The sequence below is a fragment of the Lissotriton helveticus genome, chromosome 7 (genome assembly GCF_964261635.1).
Source record: "Lissotriton helveticus chromosome 7, aLisHel1.1, whole genome shotgun sequence".
Lineage (NCBI taxonomy): Eukaryota > Metazoa > Chordata > Amphibia > Caudata > Salamandridae > Lissotriton > Lissotriton helveticus.
In genome coordinates, this window is record NC_136068.1 from 1153668825 (window position 1) to 1153688126 (window position 19302).

Below are 19302 nucleotides of genomic sequence, written 5' to 3' on the forward strand. Positions count from 1 at the left end.
AATCATTTTAAATTTGGCCCAATCTTTTGCTTGGAGGGGGACCTGTCCCACCTTTTTGTGTTCATCCCATTAGGACTTTTTGGCCACCCTAATGTGTCATCACCCAATTATCAGTTATCTTCCTCAGCTCTCTAGGGCTAGATAACTTTTAGTCTACTAGATGCTGGTGTAAATTCTTTGAGGTACAATTTGTAAGGATGTTTTCTTTTACCACTAAGTTGTGGAGGCCCTAATTAGTCTCAACCTTGTAACCATTAATCCAACTGTTCAGTGACTTCACGGGGGCATCTACAAAATGCACCCATGTCTGTGTTGCTCCCTTGTGTATGCTCCTAAACGTTTGTTTATACTCTTCTGGGATAAGACCAAATAGCTCAATGGTTATTTCTCTCATGTGGGTGTAAGAATCTCCCACCTCAACCTCATGTGTAAGCAGTCTATCTCTCTGAACTGTTGGTATCAGTTCCCAAAGTAAGGACCCCCAATGGTGTGCATTCACTTTCCTTATCCTAGGAGCTCTCTCATAGGAAGCTAGTCACTTGTCTATGTACCCCCTCTCTGTATTTTGGTACAGTACTTTTGGATGACCTGGGATCATAGGCTTTGCCTGTGATTACCTCTGCTTCTCTGTTGCTGCCACCTTTATCTTGGGTTAACATCCCCATCTTCACCCTCCTCTTTTCCAGTACCAGATTCCTCTCCTGGATCTCAAGGAGGTTTGAGGTGGGCAGTTAGATTCTGTGGTCTGCTCACTGACGAAGAGCTCCTTTCATTCCCAGACATTAAATTAACCTTTTAACGACTTGTGGGGACTCCACTCTCAATGTCCCCATCTAGTTCCTCAAAGTGTGCTTCACTACTGCACCGACTACCTCCCAGGAATACAACATGGCGGCCAGTGCAGAGCAAGAAAAAGGAAAGGTTAGCATACCAGCATACGCGGTGCACATCACAGAAGATGCCGATGATGTCTGGAAGGGGGCGTGGCGGAGCGAGGAACCAGAGACGCTGAAGCAGAGGTACGGAACATCGAAGGTGTTGGGAGAAGCAACCCAAAAGAGTGGAGAAGACCATTAGCAAGATCCTGAGGACAAGTGCACCGGAGCTGGCAAGCAGATGCCACGCCCGCTTGATGAGAGCCCCGCTGTTACCGCTGGTACCCTAGAAGAGGAAGCCATTAGTACACCCATTGCCATGGCCCAGGAGGGTTGTGATCCCAGGCAAGTGTCTTCCATCAATGTATTTGAAATACTCCGCTGCTGGGCAGGAAGCCCACACTAATACTGCATAAAAGGAGAGTTGTTCCATGGGTGTGGTCAAGGGAGCAAAAAAAAAAAAACCCTGTGGACAGGACATTGTAGTTACATCTTTGTTTTCCATTTCTTTTACTTTATTTATTTATTTATTTATTTATTATAAAGTTTTGTATAGCGCGAACAAGACCCGTAGGTATCAGAGCGCTTTACATGAGGTAGTAAAAGGAAACACGGTTACATATGTATACGTCGTTAGCAAGCAATCGCAGTGAGGTAGATGACATATAACTTCGTAACACATGTGACGTTAGCAAAAGTAAGTGAGCTATGAATTAAATTTGAGGTGAACTTTCACTTTGAGGTGAACTCCCTAACCAGATCAGACGGTTGATGACCATTCCCAGTGAACTCCCTAATCAGTTCAGACAGTTGCTGGACATTCCCAAACTACAAAAGAACCCACCTTAAACAGGATGCACGGCCAAGAAGTAGGCGCACACCGCTAAAGAAGCACGCCCTCCGCCATGTTTTCTTCAGCCTTTTAATTTAGTAACTGTACAAGACTGCTCCAAGGGTACCACATCAGTCCCCAATGAAAACTAAAAACAAGCCCATGCCCTCTTCCTCATGTGTTTTATTTGGATGTATGACGTTATAACGCATACTATTACTCCGCAGACCATTACAACGCGACTTTTACTCCGCATACCGTTACAACGCATAGCGCCTTGGGGCGCTGGATAGTGGTAAGTATAATTTACTATTCTAACTCCAGTCCCCGTGGACCCTAGGGAAGGTGTTGGATAGTAAATTATACTTATTCCCTATCCTAGAGCGCCCCCCAGCGCAATGCGTTGTAATGGTATGCGGAGTAAAAGTCGCGTTGTAATGGTAGTGCGGAGTAAAAGATGCGTTGTAACGGGTGTATACCGTTTTATTTACACCTCGGCTTTTGGTATAACCAAAGGCGAAAGACGAAGGATGTAAAAGAGGAGGGTGGAAGGAAGAAGGAACGGCCAAACCCACATGTGTATTATCCCCCTCTTCTCCATTGTCAGTGGGTGAGTTCTCATCTTCCAGCTGGAGCTGGGCCTTTCTGGATGTTTCCCAGGCTTTGAGGGATTTCTTGAGATCCTCTTTAGATGCAGTATTTCGTGGGAAATTGTTGACTTTCCTGCGTTGACCTCAGGGTATTATTCTTGAGTGTGGGCATTTGCTATCCATCTTTGAAGACTTGTAGAAAAAAAGTTTTGCTACTTTTTTACTTTTCCTCTAGAGAACAGGTGCCTATGGAATTTCAGAATGTGGCAATTTTGTAAACTCTTTCTCTATGTTAACTTGGCAGCCTCTTTTCAGTAGTTAGAAACCTATTAGTAGTCTTGTAAAGCTGAACACAAGTTCTGGATCCCACTGTTGAGCACTAATGTGAGGATGTCGGTGTCCTATATGATTTTGCTGTGGGTCCTTATAGTGGAGTACTATCGCAAATGCCATCTTGGGTCCAGTCAGACTCGTTTACTTAATTATAAGCTCATCCCAGGGTATCTAAGGCCGCTATCAGTATGTCTTTCAAAGGAACAAAGAGCCTTATTTACAAGAAATGATGCATCACTGCGCTAATGCATAAATGTGTCAAAATTACTTACAATCCTACGAGAGGGGGTAACATCTCATTCTGTGGCATCTGCCTTTATTCCTGGGCATCGTTCACACATCTCCCAGGGCTGCTGAAATCTGTCTGTGGGTCAGGGCCTTTGTGAGGCAGCTGGAATAGCTGGAGTGCAGAGCGCAACCTTTCAAAAGTTGCTTAACTTTAATAACTGTAAGGATTTGGTTTGCCCGTGCACAACCTTAGTAGAATCAAGTTCGGTGAAGCCTTATACAGGTTCAAATGGGTGCTCCTATAGTGTCGCCCTCCACCCTTGGGCAAGCAAAATCAACCCATTTCGAGAGGGACAAGACCATGCAACAATTGCAACAATTGCCATAATATTATTCCAGGAACGAAGGTAACGAAGGTAACACCTCCAATGAAAGGATATGATATACCATTGAGAGTAACATCAACTTGTGATACCATCAATCTCATATACCTATTAAAATGCCCCTGCGGCATGGTATACATTGGGAAGACTGAACGTAAACTTAAGGTTCGTCTCAACGAGCACAAATCTAATATCAGAACCAAAAACCTCAAGTCATCGGTAGCAAGCCATTTTTTAGAAAAGAATCACAACATTTCACAATTAAAGTTTATGGCATTAGAAACCGTTGCCAAAATAGAAGGAAGAGATAATAACAGGACACTATTACAACGTGCAAACCATTGGATTTATAGACTGAATTCAATCAAACCATATGGACTCAATGAACGCATTGAGTTTGCATGTTACCTGTGAGCCATCTCAACCCATATGTTATGGGTAGCTCTATTCTGACTTTCCGATTGGCCTTTATTGTGAATACTACATGTAGTAATTTCAAATTTTTACGTTACTGTTATAATGTTACAACGTAGGATTATTATTTAGAATTGTGAATGTTTATATACACACATCACAACATTGCTAATTTTTGACATACACTCGCGCGACAAACCCTAGTCCTATTTCTTTAACCATGTTTAAACACTCACGTGACCGCACCACTTCCTGGTTTCCTTAATGAAACCCGACAAGGAACACCGATAGCATTCCACACTCCTGCGAGCCATAGAATACGCCGACCATGCTGCAAATTATTTGAATTTGCGAGTAAGTAAACATCAGACTACATGACCGCTCGCCTCCACATTTGGTTGCGACGAGCCGTCTTTAATGCACGATAGTACTGCTTTAACCTTGCACATTACCGCTACTTAAACGCATCATAGCGTGTTTCTTAATTTCATGCACTACGTGTTTTTTTAACTTTATGCTGCTTTAACCTTGCACATTACCGCTACTTAAACGCATCATAGCGTGTTTCTTAATTTCATGCACTATGTGTTTTTTTAACTTTATGCACCTTGCGACTCTGAACACGGGTTAACGCACCACCGATGAGCTACCTTAAAGGCATGATATGTCACAACTTGTTTATTTACTCCTGTTGACCGCGTGATCTTTGGCAACGTGAACTATTTACATTTCGAATTATGACATTACATCCGACCATCACCCCAATTTTTAATATTGTTTATTTAAAAATTGTTTACTTAGCAATTGTTTATTAATTCTCATTTGAGAGGTTAAGGTCATACCGTTTGTTAGAAATTAAATTTTATGTTTTCATATGTGGTATCATATTTAGAACATCATATGTCGTTTTTTTTGTTTAGATGCTCCCCGACGAAGGGCATGGCCCAAAATGCATTGGAGCGGATTTAATTATGCATGAAATGGATTTAAAAATGTGTCTTCAACAAACACTTTATTGATCTTTGGACACAATGTGATTATACCTTACAAGAAGATAATAAATATTTCAAATCTATCCAAGTTTGTTTTTTGAACTATAGAGGAGGATTTCACCACCCAAGAGAGTGCCCTAAGGGATGTCATCAGTTTTCAACTGATCACACTACGTTAACTTTAATAACAACTTTAAATTTGACCTGGGCATCAGGTCGGGTTTAATGCCAAGATTAAGTTGATACCACACATGAGGTAGTCCCATAGGGAAATTAGCCATGCTGGGGTGCCAGCCAGGAACCCTGTAGCCAATGGGGCTACTACCCTTTCCACAGCAAAGCAACAATTTGGAAGTGTTTCTGCTAACACACATGGGAAATATATGTCTTACTTAATAAAATATGCCTCTCTGCCATAGGGCTCTTTAGACCTTCCCTAGGGTAGACTTACATATATCGCTAAGGAAAGTGGTGGCGTTGCAATTATTTTTAATGGTAAAGTCAAACTCGCAGTAGGGCACAGCCCTTCAAGTCTGAAGTGGCAGGCTGAGATCCATTTTGTCCTTTGTCATTTCAGGGGTTCACAAACACTGCTGCAGGGACTTCTAAGTAAGCCAGTACACCGGCAGGGCTGGTTAGCATAAACCAGCAGCATCAGTCCAAATATATAGGGCTGAACATGCAAAAAGAGGCACTTCCTGACAAGGACTTCTAGTGATTTACTTTTAAATCCAAAGAGGTCATAAACTCACAAAATGCATCCACCAAATTCTGTAGGCCATTTGTAGTCCTCCCTATAAGGACAGCATTATCTGCACATAAAAGCATGGGTATGTAAGGATTGCCCACCCTTGGGATATCAGTACTATCTTCTGATAAATACCCTGCTAGCCGATTTATATAGGTTAAAAATAGCAATAGGGCTGAAATGCAACCTTGTTGTACACCCCGGTTACTGCTCAAGAGTAAAGTACATTCTCCCCTTGATCCATAGTGTATTTTGGCTATAGTGTCCCAGTAGAGATGACAAGATAGAGTGACCAGTGCCTTCCCCAGACCCATAATTTCTGAAATTAGCCATATTTTAAAGCGGTTCACTGTATCAAGCACACTCTAAAGGTCGATAAAAGCTAAGTGCAATGCACTTTTCTTAACTTCTGCAAACTTTTGAATCAAGAAGAAGAGATTTAAACATTGTTCCACCGTGCCGGTTCCTGATCTAAGACCATACTGAACATCTGACAGAATGTTTTTTGTCCCCGACCACTCCTCCAACCTCTCAAGGAATACACGCCCCATAGTTTTTACCACAGAGTCCAGTAAAGAAATTGGGTGGTAGCAAGCTGGATTGTTTCTGTCACCCTTTTTAAAAATAGGAACACAAATTGCTTCCTTCCTGGTGGGTAATAATGAACTTGTAATGACAACACTGAATGCATTAGTGAGCTGAATTGCCCAAAGATCAATATTTACTTAAACAATATCCACAAGGACTTCATCCAGGACCTTCCTGTGTTATCTCTCTGCTTGGACCATTTCATTTATTCATAAAGTGTTGCTAATCTAAAAAGCTGCCTTTTTCTCAAACACTAAGATATCTCCATGCCCTGAGTCTCTCAAAAGAGGGCTATCAGATTTAAACTCTTGAAAAAATTGAGAGGACCACATATCTGCAGAAATTAAGCAGCCAACCTTTGAGGGTGGCCCTTCGGTGAACAGAAGTCAGGTTACTACTTCCAAAAAGAGTCTAGAGTCCTTTGCATTCTCAGCTGCTTGTAGAACTGCCCATGCTGAATTTCTAAGTTCTAACTTTCTAGCTCTAAGCACGGTTCTATGGGCTGTGGGATCTGTTCAAGGGTACCTTACGAAGTTTATTGGGTACAAAACAAGCATCATTGAACCAACCATGTGGAAGTGGACTGATTGACCTGCAGTCTGTCATTAGTGAATGGCAAAGTAATTGGCAAGTAGTGCGGAAGATATTTATTATAACACTTGCTGGAGCACAAATGTACAGGCACTTTTTTACAGCATCTACATTTTCAGACATATTTCAGAGGCATATTTACAAGAACTGGTGTGTGTGTGTGTGTGTGTGTGTGATTTCCAATGCTGTGGATGCCCTCTATGTACAGTACAAGACTTCATGGCACTAGGATTGATGGCTGTGTCACACATGCTGACGCATCTGTAGGACCAAAAGTGGCACATTGCTGTCATTGGCCATAAGAGTGATGCAACTGCAGCAATGCGTCAAAACATAGAACCGATTCCCATTATAAAGCCACTGCATCAATTTCAATGCCTGGTTTGATGAGTCGTAGGTATTTTAACACATTCAAGGCTTAGAGTGATGCTGTGAAAACTTGTAAATTTCGCTGGGTCAGCTCTAAGTTGCTTTTTACAGGGGAACGCCTACCCTGCATACATTATACACTGCGTAGTGTAGCCATTTCCAGCCCAAGTATAATGTGACACAGGCCTACAGAAACGGACGCATTGGGCCCAATGCGTCAGTTTGTAAATATGGGTCAATGTGGAGCATTGAATACGCTGCTGTGACGGGTAAGCTCCTTGTAAAAATGCCCCTAAGTTCCTGAGGCACCTTGTTGGGTCCACTGTGTCCCATTTCATTCTCAAGCCCTTGTTTGCAGAAAAAAAACATTTGGAGCCACATCCAAGGGTTCATCCTTTTTTTCTGATCAATGTTCAAAATACAATGCAAGTGGATTGTGGTCACTAATACAATTTGTAATAAAATCAGATAATAAAAATCTAAACTATTTCGACATCAATAAAAAATCAATAGTGCTATATTTTGCCTCCCTCTGTGTAAGTTGGGTGATCCTTAGAGGTGGCGGCACCACACTCACTCGCAAAAATAAAATCATTATTTAGAATTATCCTGTTTAACATGTCCCCATACTGAGTGTATCCCACCTACCGGAATTCTGCTTAACATACATTATGGACAGTTAAAGTCCCCTGACTTGATCTTACAACAGGATTGATTATTTAAATTCAAATTTGAAATAAATTCATATTACAGGTCTACATACACAGTACAATGGTGAAAAATATTATAATAACAATTAATGATCAACTAGTTGATAACCCTGCACTTGACAACAGCAGCAATTGGCACCAAGAGGTTGTGCACAGGGACCACACCTTTATACAAGGTAGTTTATCTGAATTAGGAACAGACAAACAACCCTTTTCCCTCTCGGAAGATGCTGGAATTACGGGGTTGAAAACTATAAACATAAAAGTCCCCTTTTAGCCAGGTCTCTTGGAGACATATTATATCTAACTCCTTTATAAATGGTAACCAATCTCTGTTGAGCAATTTTGAATGCCCGCTTGCATTATTCCAGGATAATAATTTAAAGTCCCCAACATGCTTTCACTTTATTATCTTTGCTTTTGAAGTGGTTAATGAGACCCCAAACATGACTCTCTGTTGTGAAGTAGGGACCATCGGAGAGAAGGTTGTAGTGTTCCTTCCTAGAATTTACTTCTATGTTGCTATGTTATGCTGTGCAGAATGTAGAATGAACCTTTGAAGAAGAATGTAAGCAACTTGTCAGTTGACAGTTGCAGATCTTGAATGCTGGAGAGGGTCATTTATATGCTTACAACTTCTACAAATAAATCTATATCTTAAATCATGCTACGCTGCAGAATTCTATCCTTTACATATGGCGATGAGTGGTACTACCGACGTGTGGTGCAAGGATCCCAACTCATCACACCTACCTTGTTCTGTTGCTGGCTCTCAGCTGCTCTTCTGATCTCTGTTGGAACTGGCATCTTCGCTCTTCTTACCCATTTTGTGGTATACTCCCTTGGGGATTCTGGCAAGGGAGTGGGACTGTCACTTTGAAGTTTGTTACGGAGAAGAGACTTTATTGTCAGAATACTGAGCCGCTAAATTTGTTTCTCCATTTGTTGTGAGAGGACCGAGCAGCTCCTGCATTGCTGGGTACAGTGAGTACTGTCTTGAATTTGTTTTAAGGTTGTTGGTACCTTAGCTTTGGGAAGCTGGGACAGATTACATAACCTGCACGCACTAGTGTGCCTTTACCAGTGCGTGTGAACACTGCTGTTCCCGTGACGTGGCGTAAGCTGTGTCACTGTTCAAGCGCATGCACACACAGCGGTTTGGAGTTCACGTGAGTGAAGCCAACGAATACACTTCACTCACGCGCTGCAGAGGAGATTTGGGGGCCATCTTTGTTTGGGAATGCTTCGCTGATATGCACAGCTTTCTGATTTGTGTATGCGTGTCCACATTTTTATCGCTGATTTCGCTGACATGCAGAGCTTTACAACTATTTAAGCGTGTCAACTATATATTTTTTGCTGATTGCGCTGCTACGCACAGCTTTCGAAATTTTTATGCCTGTCAATCTTTGGTCATATTTTCTTCGCTGATGTGCACAGCTCTACTTATTTTTTATGCACAACACCATTTGGGGCCATATTTGATTGGTATAACTACGCTGATGTGTACAGCTTTCTGATTTGTTTATGCGGGTCAACTTGGGTTGCATATTTATCGCTGATTTCGCTGACAGGCACTGCGTCAACTTTCATTATAATTCAATTGCTGATCTTGTTGATATTCACAGCTACACAAATATTCATGCGTGTCAATCTTGGCTATATTTATATCGCTGATGCGCACAGCTGTACTCATTTTTTTTATGCACATCGCCTTTGGGGGCCATTTTTGATTGGCATAACACCGCTGATGCACAAAGCTGTCTTCATTATTTATGTGCACCATCTTTAATTGGCAGAATGTCGCTGACACGCACTGCATTCTTCATTTCTCTTTCGCATTATTAATATTGATATTTGTATAGCTCATGTTTGTTGTCAGCTTCATTATTTTGACACAAGGAAAGTGGACAGACTAGTTAGTCTTGATTTAAATAATTACTTGTTAAACTCATACAGAGTACACAGTAGTTTACCTTCTTTATAAGAAATTGATCAAAGAATTTTTTGGGAATCAAGGTCACCTTTGCCCCAGAATCGAATAACATTTTCACGGGTGCATCATCAATTAATACAACATCCAATGGACCTTCAGTACCAGACCCTTTCACTTAACAAATGTTGACTTCTTCCAAAACTTCCTCAAATAGATTTACCTCTTATACACATACACAGTAGTTTACATTGTACCAAGTTTGTCATATCATAGTAGTTTTGTTGTTACAGATTTGTTTTATTCTCCAATAATGCAGAACGTACATGCTCCTTCATTTTTCTTATCTTCTCCTGGTGAACCTAATCTTCCTTGGTTAAAATGGAAAAAAGTTTTCACCCACTATGCTTGTGTTTGCAGAACATCACTTAGCGCAGAAAGGAAAACCTCCTTACTGATACATTGTTTGAGTGCAGAAGTCCAAGAAGTTTATGAACCTCTTCCTGACCTTCCGGATATTGAAACTTCTAGTCTTAATGAATTTGAAATTGCTATGAAAAAATTGGATTTACATTATTTACCAAAGGTGAGCACGGTTCTTGAATGGTATCACTTTGGTAGGTGTATGCAAAAAAGAGAAGAATCAGTTGAACAATATATTACCGAGCTATGCAAGTTATCCTCAACATGCAATTTTGGTGCATCATTGGAAGAACGTCTTTGAGACCAGATGATGTTAGGTTGTAGTATTGACAAAGCAAGAGATAGCTTGTGGCAGAAGGATAATCCCTCTTTACATGAGGTGGTTACAATTGCTAAAACTCATGAACATTCAAGAGTTTGTTTGGAAACTATACAAAAGAGTGATTCACCAGATAAATCTCAGAGTTCAGTCATGAAGGTGGACAAAGACAAAGAGAAGAAAAAATATAAAGGTGGAAGGGGCAAATTCTTGAATAAGTCTGAGTTTCAACTGAGTATTTCAAAGATTTTCCAAACTAGTATTTCAAAGGGTTTTCAAGGGAAATGTTTTAGATGTGGAAATTCAGGCCACATGGCAAATTTCAAAGACTGCCCTGGATGGAAGGCTTCATGTGCCACTTGTGGTCGTAAAGGACATTTTACCAGGTGTTGTAGATCTGGCAGAGATCAAAAGAATGTCAGAGAGGTAAATCTAATTGAGGAAGTTTTGGAAGAAGTCAACATCTGTTAGGTGAAAGGGTCTGGTACTGAAGGTCCATTAGATGTTGTATTAATTGATGATGCACCCATGAAAATGGTTTTCAATTCTGAGGCAAAGGTGACCTTGATTCAAAAAAAATTATTTGATCAATTTCTTATAAAGAAGGTCACTTTGCTGAAACCAGATATAAGACCAAGAGATTATGGGGGTGAAAGTATTGATCTCCTATGGTGGCTCTGGGGGACAATGATTATAAAGGCAGAATCGTTCCTGGCAAAATTTATGTTTCTATGAAAGGTGATTCCTTAATAAGGTTGTTTCACCAACAAGATTTATATTTCTTTTTGGATCCAGATGTGAGCCCTTCAGTGTGTTTGAAAGATATACCCTCTGTTAGTCAAGTTGGAAAAGAGTGCAAAACCTGGGTCAGTTGTTTTCCTGAAAAAAAGTTGGGGTGCTTCAAGAAGTATGAGCATAAAATTATAATAAAACCTGGTTCTATTCCTAATGTTGCCAAGGTTTGGGGAGTTCCAATTATGGTGAAGGACAGTATGAAAATTGAACTTGATAACCTCAAAGGTAATTGTATTATAGTGGAGTTCGAAGCAACCGAGTGGCTTTCTCCCATAGTTATGGCTCGCAAGGCAAATGGGGAGGCCAGGTTTTGTGTGGATCTGAGGGAGCTCAATAAAGCAGTGATGGTGGACCACTATCCACTGCCTAACATCAGTGAGATGCTGTGTTCCCTTGGTTGTGCGAAGCATTTTTCATCTCTTGACTTGACCTCAACTTATCATCAGGTTAAACTGCATCCATCTTCTCAAAATTTAACGGCTTTCGTTACACCTTTTGATACCTTTACATTTTTGAGAATGCCGTTTGGCCTGATCTTTGCGACTTCAGTGTTCCAGAGGGTTATGGAACACATTTCCTAAGGATATTGAAGAGAAAAATGTATCAAGATGATGTTCTTGTGATTGGTGTGGCCATGATCAGAGGTTAAGTTTGATTTTGAAGAGGATGTGTGATTCAGGTTTGACTCTGCGTGCAGAGAAGTGTACATTTGAAGTGGCGGGGATTGAATATTAAGGCCACCAGGTGTCTGCCAATGGCATTAAGCCCGAATCTGCGCTGATTGAAACCATTTGCAAACTAAGGACCCCTAGGAACAAAGACGAACTAGTAACATTTTCGGGTATGGCGGAATTTTATCACAAGTTTGTCCCTAATTTTGCCAGTGTGACTAGTCACTTAAGGGATCTTTTAAAAAAGAGATGTGAGTTTGCATGGACTAAGGCTTGTGAAAGAGAATTTCTACACTTGAAGATGTGCCCAAGTTCTCAGCAGTTTTGATCCCCCCAAAAAATCATACTTAATAACTGACGCCAGCTCCAAAAGGTTTAGGGGTGGTTATTTTTCAGAAATATGAAGGTTTCGAGAAGGTTGGCTTGATTTTATTTAGTCCTTTAAGAGGGGCCAAATGTAACTATTCCGTTGTGGAAAGAGAGGCACTGGCCATATATTGGGCGATCCCAAAATTGAGGAAAATTCGTTGGGTACGTTTCTTTGAAGTGTTGACGGATCATAAATTATTGAAGGAACTATTTACAAAAAAAAGGACTTGATTTTGTCTCACATCGCATTCGAAAGTGGGTTGTGGCGTTAAAGGAATTTAGCTTTGTTGTCTCCTATTTGCCAGGCATAAGTAATATCTTGGCAGATTGTCTGTCTAGGTTAGGCAATGCTGCCAAAAGTTGTGAAGAGTTAGATTGCTTTGGTGGTGAAGATTTTAAAGAAGGTGTTGATGTTTGTCTCACTAGCGATGGGATTGTTACTGAAGATGAATGGAGGAAAACTCTAGTGAATGATGAGGTTTTAAAAAAAGTTATGACCATGGTTTCAGATGTGTGGTGTGATAAGAAGGAGTGTTATCAAAAGATTAATGGTTTTTGGCAGGTCAAATATGAGCTTACTGTTGTGTATGGTATTCTTTTAAGGGGGAACAGATTGATTCCCTAGCATAATTTACGGGATAGGTTGTTGAAAAGTGCACATGCTAGTCACATGGGAATTGTCAAGACGAAGGAGAGATTAAGAGAAGCTTGCTGGTGGCCAGACATGGATGTCTGGATTGAAAGGGAAGTTAGAAATTGTGCTGAATGTGTGTGTAGTGACAAGGTTCTGAAATGTAGAACACTACCTATTGTACTGAGAGAGGAAGCTGATGGTCCATGGTCTAATGTAGTCATTGATATTTGGTTCCGATCAAAACAAAGTCGTGTGATCAGTATGTTATTGCCTGTATGGATTTGTATTCACGCTGGACAGAAATTAAGGTTGTGAATTCCATAGAGTTGTCGAGAGATTTGTTAAGGTATTAAAAGAGACTCTTCAACAAGCTGTGGCGTCTGGGTCTAATTGGGAGGCTGCTATGAGAAAGAAGGTGAGAGAGTACAGGTTTACTCTGCATTCCTCCATAGGGGTGTCTCCTTTCCATTTGTTTAAGAAGAGGGTGACCAATACTGAGGTTTGGCCCTCTTGGGTTTCCTCTAAGCGATTGGTTGTTAATAAAGGAGTTGGCCTAACGGCTAGGGCGTTCGATCTCGGACCTGGAGGAACTGGGTTCGAGTCTCGGTAATGACACTAAAAACATCGTGTGATTCTGGGCAAATCACTTAATCTCCCCATGCCTAACAAAAATTAATGTGTGTCCTCATGTAACGTAACTAGTGCTATGTAAAGCACTCTGATACCCGTTTCGGGTCAAGTTCGAGCTATAAAAAACTCTGCAAAAAAGAAAAAAGATGCTGACCGGGTGGATGGTTGGAGAGACAGGGAGAGGGCGATTAAGGAGAAGAGAAAAGAGTGGTATGCTAAGAGAAGAGCTGTCAAAAAAACTGTTGTTGCTGTGGGTGATTGGGTTAAGATAAAGTCACCTCGCTTGGGCAAATCTGGTTCAAAGTTCAGTGTACCTTTTAAGGTGATAAAGGTTTTAAATAACGTCATTCATGCAAGTGACCATAGAATATGGAGTTTGAATAAGGTAATAAAATGTCAACCCTCCGTTGCGTCAGAAAATGAAGATGTGGTTTTGTAAAGGATGTTTGTCAGACCTCGAAGGATTGTTCAATGGCCTGCAAGATTTTGAAGCTACATTTGAACTTCTTTTCCCCTTTTGTTTTCTCTACTTCATGTTGTTGTTATTAAGGGGGAGGTGATATAGTGTTCCTTCTTAGAATCTACTTCTATGTTGCTACATTACACTGTGCAGAATGTAGAATGAACCTTTGAAGAAGAATATAAGCAACTTGTCCATTGACAGTTGCAGGTCTTGGATGCTGGTTGGGGTTATTTATCTGCTTACAACTTCTGCAAATAAATCTATATATTAAATCACGTTACGCTGCAGCCTTCTATCCTTTACAAAGGTCTTGTCAGGGGAGTTATTCAACATGCAGGGTCAGTCAATGTCCTGGAGGTTAGCCATCAGGGAGAATCGGTTGCTTAAAATGTTAAGGGCCCGACTCTAATCCAAAACTGACGCCACCCATAGGGTTCTGCTGTCCTCCTACATAATATTGTGGGCAGGATTATAGAAAAAAAACAAAGTTAAGGTCCTATTTGAGATTGAGATCCAGCCAGATGTTTCAAGAGTGCTGGAAAGGTTTCCATGAGCTTAGGTCTCCTGAAATTGATACCAACACATTCACTAATGAAGCTTCTCCATTCTTTTTCAACCGAATACCCTGACTGCCAAGATATCCATGAATAGCTCATCTAGTGATCCTGTAGTGATCCAATAGGGATTGATGTGGGCGTATCTTTCTGCCTTCAGACACGAGGAACTGCTAGTGATTATTAATAGAAACAACTCTTGTATAAATAATTAGTATTTCAACTGGGCCAACCATGCTTTCCTTAATAATCATTCCACCCTCATAAGGAAGTAAGATAGAACTTGGCCCTGACAGAGAAATGTTGTTTCCCTGAATGTGTTTAGTCTACAAATTATCAATCAATGATAAGCAGGGAGCTTCTGGTGATTGGACCAAAACCTAAAGTTATTGGGCAATATCAAAAATGTTCCCTCCATTTTCTCAAATGTCTTCAAACGTTTGGTGCGGAAGTCCTTCTGAATGTTCTCTAGCTTTTCAGAGAACATCACTTTAATAATGGAGTTCCATAGATCCACAGGAAACATTTAAGAGCTTTCATCATCCCTTGTGTTAGCAACAAGAAGGCCTCCCTTTTTGCTAATTGACAACAGGTTGGAAAGATCTTCTAACAGAAGTATTCCATTTTAAGGGAACCTGCTAATTTTTCTGCTTTCTTTTTGGTGGGGGCGAATTTGACTGAGCGGGGTGGTCAAAAATGACTTTGTTATTATCAGAATGCGTACTTTGTGCCATGTACGGGTTGTGAACAGGGCCATTCAAATAACTTGTGCCTCATCTCCCAGTGATATTGTTCTCTCCTCCACAGTTGCATTGGTTACCAAATTGGAGAGGCAGCAATTATTTCCAGCAGAGCTTACTGATGGGTTTAAAGATAGGCGCCTGCAGCATCTATTCTCTCCTCCACAATACCGAGTCAATAAGCCATGGGTCAAAGTAAAGTCTCATTAAAAGGTGGAAACGATTCTGCAGACATGTTTGTGGTTTCAATTGCTAATTACCTAACTACAGAATCTTTCCCACCTCTTAAAAAAGAGGCTTTTCTTTTGTTCATCGCCCTGGAAAGGATTATCAGAGCTTCAAGGGTAAAAAGGGGGAAGTTTACCTACCTTAAATAGATATAATTGCTTCTTCCTAACCCATCCAAGAGGGTGTCTATGCCCTGCTTCTTCCTCCCATGCATGTCCCGCGCAGCAGTAGACTGTAAAGTGCTTCATATCACCTTTACTCACCGGCTTCTGTGACTCTTGCAGCTTGTAATTCCACAGAATTCAGTGTATGATGATGTAATGATGCAGGTGGAAGATGACCAGTGCATACGAAATGGTTATGATGAAGTCTTCTTCTAGGGTTTTATCCTGTAATAAAATAAAAGCTGAGTGGGTTTCCCTTCTACTGTGTGCTTTGACAGAAAGGTTGCTCTGAACTGTGAATTTTAGTGGTTTAGTAGGAGTATTTGTGGGCAGATGGGTAGTGAATCTATCTTGTGCTTGCTTGCTGGCCTTGAAGATTAGAATATATTCAGCTTTTGTCAGGTTCAGTTTAAGATAGGTGCTTGATTGCTAGATTTGAATGATGCCCAAGCATTCCCTAAGTCAGAGGATGTCTTTGACTACAGTTATTTTCAGATACGCATTGTGCCAATGCCATGAAGGTGTTTATATTTTTTGCTTTTTTGGTTGGCCATGAAAACTCTTACCTCAGCATTCTGAGATGACAAAGAATTGTGACTGGTAAATGTTCAGTGAAGAAATACTGTTATTACACATTGTGATATTACCCTGTGCCATATTACGATGTGAATATGATTCTGAGTTACTCATCTTGGAATGGGATAGTATGCAGGTTCTGCATTACTGTTTGATAATACTGCATGTCTTGTCGCCTACTGACGTTTTCACCATGAACATTCTTCGTTTTTCCATATATGGTGGCTCTCTAGAGAGTTCAGAGATCTGAGAATGTTCCTAAGAACTTATATCAACAACTGCATTATGGAGGTCTTCTTGGAAGAGTGACTTGATATATTAGAGGAACCTAGATAGTCTTTTGGAGTATTCACTGTGTGACCGATCTTGCCTATTTTATCAATGAAAAAGACAGTCATTTAGTTAAATATGGGAAGAGCTGAGGTAGGATTCCTATGGTGTTTGTTTGCTTTGAAGGTGGTTGTTCTATGTTGAAGACTCCTGTGATGATTTCTGTTGTAATCTACACGTATAATCTATCATATTTATATCTTGTATTCATCCTTGCTTCCTACCGTTCCCCTCTTTCCCTCCCTGATTGGTACAGCCCTGCCATAGAATGTTAGAGTGTAGCTCACTTTAGAATGTTGAAGTACCTCAGTTGCAAGTTGGTGCCTGAGGATCTCGAATGAATAAACAGCTTCTCCATTCCCACCTGCGTCTGCTGTTTACTTCCAACAAATTGGCGAGGAGGATGGGATCCGAACACATGCGTGCAAAGCACAATTGATTCGCAATCCTTGTTGTATGGTGGTTTAGCTTTAGTAATTAGGCTTCTGTGAGTAACAGAGCGAATGTTTTGGTATGTTTTGTTGTCCTTTGGTTTCGAGAAGAAATCTTTGTTTTCTTTCCAACTGTTCAGCTACTTGATATCTGTGAATTAATGAGTGTTTTGTGGACTTCTGTTTCATGGATCAAATCTCCCTTTAGGAATGTGCAGCCTTGTTTACTTTCATGGTTATATTGAATGATTCGCTAATGGTGTGATGTCGATTGTGGCTTTTATTACCATGAGGTCATGTTTGACATTGGCCGCTGACAGGTGTGTGATGAAGGATGATTTTACTAGCTGTGCCATCCTTCTGGTTAGTCTAGAGTGTTGGGGGAATGGCAACTAAGTGGAGGCATGCAATTGAAGTCTAGTTAAATTGTGTTACCGTTGATGAGGGTTAATTGACATGTTTAATATTTCAAATGTTGAGAGGGTGAAACAATAGTTCCTTAATGTTCCTAGTTTACAAGTTTTCACTGAAGCTTATGTCCCCAATAATGATGTTGTGAATGGTGAATGGGAATGAAAGTGAAGCTTTCTGTGATTTCTTTGATATTTGTTGGATCCAAATGGCCTTTATGTAAGATGGATTGTGATTGCCTTGGAGGTAAAGAGCTTAAGAGGTGGGTGATGACCTCCACATAAGAAGGGTGCATGTCCAGCAACACTCATGGTGGACTGCAAGTTCTTCTGCTTTCTTGTGTCTTGCAGTTGATGCTTTTTACTGCATAGCCCGAGTGGATACATTTGCTATATGATAGAAGATACATAAACAGAGGTGGTGTTGACAATGCCCTTTGACATTTTTTCAGAGCTTAAAGTTCTCGAAGTGGCTGAAGCAAGACAGGGCTGCACTCACTCAGACTGAGCTTCCTCGAGCGCACAGTGACACACATGTGCAGGTGACTGAGGAGGCTAACGAAGTCCAACTATCCATTGAATGGGGTCTGAGATTCGCTTTGGTTAGGTTTTGCGGGACGGTACTCACACACAGGAAGTTTCGCTTGTTTTGAGTACCAATAAAAATGATGCTGCAGATTTTCTCTGATGTACGTGAGCATATAAACTCTACAGAAGCGAAGGAACATTATAAATGTTGTCAATTTTTTGTAAGGAGTCGTCACCAAATGTTTTGGTCCCAGTACAACACACTGGCCAGGTGTTGTCAGAAGACACCCACTCTTCCAGGCCCTTACCTTACACAGCACTTTTAGCAAACAAGCTTTCAGGTTTGGTGAGTTCTCTTTCTGTTTATTTTTTCTCCGTTCTCCCTGAAGTCCACACTTGCTAGCAACCAGGCTTTTTATCACATGGGACTATAAATACCAGGCATTGTTCTAATACCATAGATGCTAATAGAATGCAGAGCGATCCTGCGACGACCTTTTAAAATATAATACTACGAGGAATATAAAAAAAACATTCAAATGTAGGTATTTCATAGCCAAATATTTTTACATTGTAACTTTGTGTAGCATGGTGTTCCCACCAAACATATCTGAAATCATTGTAAAGATTGTTTAATGTAGTGACCTGCACACCCCTTCTGCACCAATATATAGGCAATGTTTTTACGGCCACTAGCTAGCACTTTCTCAATGACGACACATTATTTTATTCTAATCTTGAAACCTGACAATAATGGACAATAATAGACTTCACTATTCTAAGCAGGAAAACAAAAGTACAGCCTCACTTCCTATAATGGCAAGCCGATAAAAATTGCTTTATATGATGAAATATATTCTGCAGTGAAATTTATAAAAACATGTTGCCTGTTGAATTAATCAATTAAAAAAAATTCAGGTAAACTGCATGCATGCGGTTTTTTTCACAGAATCAATGGAACACGTTTAAGTTATAATCTACCTTTTAAAACCTGTAAACCTTCAAAAGTTGACTAATTCCAAGTGATAATGTACACATGATTATATGAAGAAACTGCAAAACAATTGCAGACCCCCAAGCACAGAATCCACCATGGCGACGTTATACACAGACAACACACCTACTACACCTTGTTGGTAAAAACAAAACTACAAGTCTCGTAAGACAAAGTTGTGCTAGCTAATAAACCAAAATTAGCTGATGGTGTCCTTTATGGATGGACCACTTGCCAGACATGCGGCACATGCCCCTGAACAAAATGTACAATGTATGGGATACCGATACATCCTAAATCTGGTAAATTGAAAGTGACATTGGTAATTGTTAATTCTATGGAATTAATATGTTTGGAGTTTGCAAATTCATTCTTTGTAATTGGTCAGGAGATGTTTGCATTACTTTTCACACTTTTCTGTTTCAGGTGATGAACAGGTCACAAGCTGTTAATGATT

At 40.5% G+C, this 19302-nt stretch overlaps 1 protein-coding gene across 1 annotated transcript in view; it reads left to right on the forward strand.

The window, feature by feature from the left end:
• The window catches only part of LOC144770057 (ATP-binding cassette sub-family A member 10-like), a 1719125-nt gene that overhangs the window by 446716 nt on the left and 1253107 nt on the right, over nucleotides 1-19302 (forward strand). The gene's annotated exons all lie outside the window — the stretch shown is intronic.